This window comes from Sinocyclocheilus rhinocerous, unplaced genomic scaffold (genome assembly GCF_001515625.1).
Source record: "Sinocyclocheilus rhinocerous isolate Xijiao unplaced genomic scaffold, SAMN03320098_v1.1 scaffold1192, whole genome shotgun sequence".
NCBI lineage: Eukaryota > Metazoa > Chordata > Actinopteri > Cypriniformes > Cyprinidae > Sinocyclocheilus > Sinocyclocheilus rhinocerous.
Window position 1 is genome coordinate 1 of NW_015639585.1, and position 7,140 is coordinate 7,140.

Consider the following 7,140-nt stretch of genomic DNA (forward strand, 5'->3'; position numbering starts at 1 on the left):
ATAATTAATTCCCTTATACAATTAAGTAATCAAAGTCATTACATTCTGCAGCACTTTAAAGTTTCTAAATTACCCAAAAGAAAAGTTGGGTTGAGTAAATTAGTAAAACTGCAATGCCTACTGAAACTATTGTTACAATGCTGTAAAAAAAGTTATTGTGAAAGAATGTTCCACATTCAAAACAAGTTAAGCTCTGTCGATGCCATCTGTGGCATGCTGTCGATTTCCATAGACAATACATTCCATTAATGCACATACACTTATGAAAGTCTATGTGAAAAAGATTATTTCAAACAAATATGTGCAGCTTGTTTTTGTTAAAGCGCTTACATTCATTCTTATGTACAAATATGTGTGAGCTGCAAAAGTTGTCAAAATCATCCTTTGCTGTTCCAATAACCACCCTTTCTGATATCCTTATGCATATCATGCTAAAGTACCATGGTTTACTGGATTTACATGACAGACATTGAAAAATTGGGTTTGCACAGGCAAGGTTGTCACACTAGCTGCATGTTCACCCATATAATTTAAGCCTTGTGGCTGTACTTTCATAGTGGGTATTTTATCATTCATCCTGCTGCAATGCCTTGCCCCATACACGCCTATTGTAAATGCATTACCATATACTTAAAGAATATATAGGGAAAAACGTAGCACATTTTAATGCTGTTTTATGTAAAGCTTGATTCTTGATTATTCATTTTGCAGATGTGATTTAAATAGCATGCTATTTTATCAGGTAAATAAGGTAAAGCTTTACTATAGGGACCAATTCTCATGATTAACAAGTTGCTTATTAGCATGCCTCTTAATAACATATTGGCTGTTTTATAAAGCACATATTCTGCATGATCATATTCTACATCCCTAATACCTAAACCTTACTAATTATTAATATTAAGCAGAAAATTAGGAGTTTATTGAGGCAAAAGTCATAGTTAATGGTTTGTTAATAGCGAGAATTGGATCTTAAAATAAAGTGTGACCGTCAATAATATATGTAAGGTAAATCTTTAAAATAATGCAGCATTTATTAATTTTGGTTAATGTTTATAAATTAAATGTTACTGTTAAGTATTCTTACATAAATACATAGATATTGGGGCACCTCACCATTACACTAACAGGGACTGTAATGACATCACATTCTAAATACATTAATATAAAGTTGGTCCTCCCTTTGCAGCTATAACAGCTTCCACTCCTCTGAGAAGGCTTTCCACAAAATTTGCTCACAATCTCCATTCCAGTTTATCCTAAAGGTGTTAAACAGGGTTAAGGTCAGGGCTCTGTGCAGTACAGCCACACCAAACTCATTCACCATGACTTTACGGACCTTGCTTTTTTCACTGGAGCACGGTCATGCTAGAATAGAAAAGGGCCTTTGCCAAACTGTTCCTACAAAGTTGGATGCATTGTCTACAATGTCATGGTATGCTGAAGCAATAAGTTTTGACTAGAAAAACAAAAACCACCAAATCCACCAAACTTTACAGTTGCTACAATGTAGTCAGGCAGGTAACATTCTCCTGCCATCCGCCAAACCCAGACTCGGCCAAACAGATAAATGTTTTGTAACTCCACAGAACATGTTTCCACTGCTCCAGTGTCCAGTGGTGGCATGCTTTAAACCATTACATCGGACGCTTGCGATTGTACTTGAGGCCATGGAAACCCATTCCATCTCCCGGCGCACAGCTTTTGTGCTGATGTGCTGATGTGCTGAAACCAGTGTAAGTTTGCAACTCTTCAGCCATGGAATCAGCAGAGCGTCGGCGACTTTTACACACCATGCTCCTCAGCACTCTGTGACTTCACATGGTCTTGTTGTTGCTGTTTCTAAATGCTTCCACTTTGCAATAATGCCACTTATAGTTGACTGTGAAATATAAAGCAGTGTCATGCTTGAATTCACAGAGCTCTTCAGAAAGACCCTATATTTTTTTCCACAATTGTTTGTAAATGCAGACTGCATGGCTAGGTGCTTGCTTTTATATACCTGTGGCAATGGGTCTGATTGAAACACCTGAATTCAATAATTAAGAGGTATGTCCCAATATTTTGTCCATATAGTGTGTACAGCATCAGTCGACCCATAGTTCCAACCAACACATTTTTATATATAACATCTAGATGTGCTGGGACAAATTGGGAGACATGCCTCTTAACCACCTCAGGAAAAATCTTGCTACCCTAAAGTGATTCATAGTCTTACTCAATGGATTTTTTTTTACATTTTTTAATTGAATGTCATGGACCTGTGTTAAAAAATGGCTTACTATTACTGATCCAACTTTAAACTTTAAGATCTGCCTTTTAATACCCAGAAATGCATGGGGTAAACCAAGAAGCAAGACAAAAACTTTAATACTCCTAAGTGCATTTGTGGAGGCTATTTTTACTGTATACATCTGTCTGTTATATATAGTTATAATGAGAAGCTATGAAGTCCAGCATGGCAGTGAAGGCCCAAGTGACAGAACACTTCATAAATCTCTCATCACCTCATTCCTCTACCATCTGTACAGCAGAAACACAATGCACTATTATGCTTACACAAGGCTATGTGCACACACATACATAAACAGTTGGTCTCTCTCTCTAGATCTTTGTCTTCATCTCTTTCCCTCTCTTTAAATTCCCTTCAGACTTGATTAAGACCCATTCTTCCAAAGCCTGTAAACTTGACTAGGATTCCTGTGCTTTGCATACGTTAAGCCCAGCTCTGCTAGCGTTGATATGACTTAGCGCATTAGCTTTGAAGCTGCTCTTATTGCTGCAGTAATACCCCATCCAAGGCTTGTTAATACTGTTCGCTTGCCCCAGCAGACTGACTGACAGATGCACTGATTAGCGTAGCCTGATAGAAGGGAGTTTGGAAGGATATGCATGCTGGGTGTGAGAGGGCAATATGGGATGCAACGCCTCCAATGTTCTTATAAGATTTACACAGTTAATCACTTCCTTGATAACTCAAAGTTACATGGATTTGCGTGACGGCAAATGGCAGAACTGTGGCCCTCAACGACTGTACATGCTAACCCTTGTAAAAAAGAAGTACACTTTAGCGCATACATTTAAAAAGAGTTATTTATCACATAAATAATAGACTATAAAAATATAAAGTAACACGTTAGAATAGGGAACAAATATTCACTATTAACTAAGAATTTTCCCTGAACAAACTCCTAATTTGCTGCTTATTAATAGTAAGGTAGTTGTTAAATTTAGGTATGGTTGGATTAAGGGATCTAAGTCAGGTTGGGTTAAGGAATCTAAAATATGGTCATGCAGAATAAGGCATTAATATATGCTTTATAAGTACTAATAAACAGCCAATATGCTAGTAATATGCATTCTAATAAGCAACTAGTTAATAGAGAGAATTGGTCCTTAAAATAAAGTGTTACCGAATATAATAATAGAAAATACTTAAGTGTGACCCTAATGTAATGTTTTTGGACACTAAATTTTTACTTCAACTATATTACAAATAAATGAAATGGTTTAAATTTGTATTAAATGCAATTAGTTGCATTTAGAGTGCGTTTTTCTTCATTAGAACATACAGTAAGCACATTTCATAATCACTTCTGGTCTTTGAAATATGGTAAAATATGATACAATGTCCTGTTGAATGTACTGACAGGCATATTTGGTAACCTAAAATATACAATAATATACTAAAACATAATAAAAAATTCATAATCAAGTACTTTACTGTATGTGATTTAATATTTTAGTCAACACATCAAAACCATACTTGTTTAACCCTTTAACAAAAAATGTATTTAACTTAAAACTTTTAATTTGACATTATGACTCTCTCCCTCTCGCTCTCTATACACACACATAGTGTAAGTATGAAATTATATTATCCAGTACAGTTTTTTAAAAATATACTTTTAACATTTGAAGTACTTTTTAAGTGCACTTCTCTTTTTCACAACATTTTCACAAGGGAAGGTAACAACCTTGAATCTGATAAAGAAAGTTTGTATCAGCGGTATCATGTCAATATGAGGGCTGCAACTTTCAACTGTATGTGAACAGATGAGTTTGTTGAGGAAACTTTTGAGGCAAAAAATGCAAAAGGGAATTGCTGAGAATTCACGGAGACCCTAATTAGTCTAAAACAGTTCTGTTAGACACCAGGGAATTAATGTGGGTTTGAGGAAGGCATATTTTGAGCACAAGCACAAGGTCCTGTCAGAAAAGTAGATGACTCTACCTGTAAAAGGAGTTAATGGAGGTGTGGGAGGTGAGAAGAACTGACTGGCAGCAAACATTCTGAGATGTGTATACATAGAACAGGGTGGATGGCCTCTGTTTAACCTCAGATGTACACTTTACAGGGCTTCTAGTGTTAGCATTGCAGGCTAAAGCTAAAAGGAACACGTATTTAGTCTGAATTACTATAACACGTCATGTAATCTACACTATAAATACATCTATGTCTAAGAAAAGAAGCTAACGAGTAAAGTATCGAGACACCATCTCTCCATTATGTCCTCTTCATACACAAACAGCTCACAGACACTTTTGACAATCAAAAACTAGATTCGGTTTTGACATGCTGCCTAATTGCCTCCAAACTTGGCACACATGCCGTGCTCCACAGTTAGCTGCTCTGTTAGCGTCTGGCTAACAGTGTCTGGCCGTCAGAGCTTCCCTGCAGGGCTCACTGCTCCCACCCTTCAGCGACCGCTAGTCTCTCACAGATGCTACATTAATAGTGAATTGACAGTCTTTGGATGTGCGTGGACCACTAATGAAGCACCCCGCAGCCATTGTAAGATTTTGTGCTAATGTGCCACATGCACAGGCCCAAATTAGCGTGATCCATCACAGCTGCTTCGACTGGGAGGAAAAGGTGTAAATTTGGCCTGCTCTTCATACGCGTGTATGTGATCTCTTTGTTTCCTCTGGGACTATGCGCATGGCGGAAAGCCCCTGTTCTCCTCTTTAGCCCACACTCGAGGCCCAGGGCACCTAGTGTCTTCATATCACTACCGGAAATAACCCCTTCTGCTGTTTGGCATTTCGGCGCGAGTTCCCATCGGGTGAAGGCGGCGGAACAGTCTGGAGGCTAAAGAGACAGAAAGCGCGAGAGAGACAAGAAAGGGGGCTGCGGGAGCGAGGGAGGGGATTCCTGGCGATGAAAGAGTAGAGTGAAGGAATGGGGGGAAGATCAAAGCAGACTCCTCCACTGTGCTTCTCTTCATAAAGCAATCTCTTTATGAGAAGCCAAGAAAAGGGACACGGTGGCCAATAAACACACACACATACAGTACACATGCACGTCACTGCCACAATATGGTGGAACAAAAGCTGAACATGCAACGTAACAAAATATTTTTGCAAAACCCAAACAATCTATATATAACTGTATATACTGTATATATATATATACAGTGGGTACGGAAAGTATTCAGACCCCCTTAAATTTTTCACATACAGTACACATGCACGTCACTGCCACAATATGGTGGAACAAAAGCTGAACATGCAACGTAACAAAATATTTTTGCAAAACCCAAACAATCTATATATAACTGTATATACTGTATATATATATATATACATATATAAAATGGTTAGTTCCAGTCCTCGATTCTGATTGGTTTATTCACGATAAAGCACAGACTGCTTCACCCAAAAGTTCTGGGTATCCCAGCACAACAACCTTAGCAACCACCCTTAGCAACATGAACAATCAATAATATAGCATCAAAACTATTCCATGTATTATGGGAAATTAATTGTTTGTTATTTATTTAATGAAGTATGAATGACCCTTGGTGGCATTGTGTTGCAATTTTTTAGCTGGTGAAAATAGTGTTCTAATAATTTTGGCCACCACTGTATATACATTATACATACATAATATGTGTATAATCATAGAAGTTCAGCAAAATGCACGTGCTTGTTTGTCCTGTAATTTCTAGACAAACAAAAGAAAACCAATAAGCCTCTTCATGATGCAGAGAAAACTAAGATGTCTCACACTTCTACAGGGAGAAGCATGCAACATTTGGTAACAAATGAACTGTTCATATCATCAGCAAAACCACAGTAAAGAGAGGGTTTAGCAAGAAACACTGGTCTCACTGAGAGCGCTTTTACGGCGGGTTTCTAAATGTACCAATATAATTTGAGTTAAAGATGTAATTACCACTGGAGCGCTGCTGATCTTTGCTGTGAGGAAGTAGTGTTGTGAGCAATTAGTGTAAGATTTAAGTCACTATCTTCTCAGTGCCAAATATAGCATCTCTGCACACAAACACACACACTTTATTCTGGGAGCTCATATAATTTCTTATTATTTATCTTCTTTTATTGTCTTCTTCATTCTTTTTCTTCCTAAATAACACTTCGTAACACCTTCTCACAGAAAAGTACTGTGGTGGTACCATGGTACACTGGTGGCATCAGATAATATTGAAGAGAAATTGGACAAAATTGCCACTGAAAAGGTCAGATATTTAAAATGTTGCAGTAAAAATCGTTTTAAAATGTTATAACATTTAATAATATCTAGATTTTTATACTATAAGAAAATTATAGTATAAAATTAAAAATCTAATAAAATACACACACACACACACACACACACACAAATGCGCGCACACACACAATGCATGCACGCATGCACACACAGTAATATTTTTATTCACCAAGCATGCTGTTGATCAAAAATAACAGTAAACCTTTTTTTTTTTTGCAAAAGTCTTCTATTTCAAATGTTCTTTTCTTTTAAACTTTGTATTCATCAAATAATCCACAAAAAAATGTTTTCAACACAGAGCATACCTGTATTACACCTGCTTAAAATTCAGCTTTGCCATCACAGAAATAAACTGCATCTTAAAATAGGTTAAAATAGAATACAGTTATTTTAAATTGTAATATTATTTTAAAATATGACAGCTTTTACTGTATTTTTGATCAAATAAACACAGCTTTGGTGAGCATAAGAGACTTCTTAAAAATATCCAAAATTCTAGAAAGGGCAATGTGTGTTTATTTTGCTCCCAACATTCTAAATTTTTCATAATCGTTGACCTAAAAACATTGTAAAACCATGGTACTTTTCTGTCATCTGTTGATAGCCATCCCCTCTCTCCAAAAATGCAT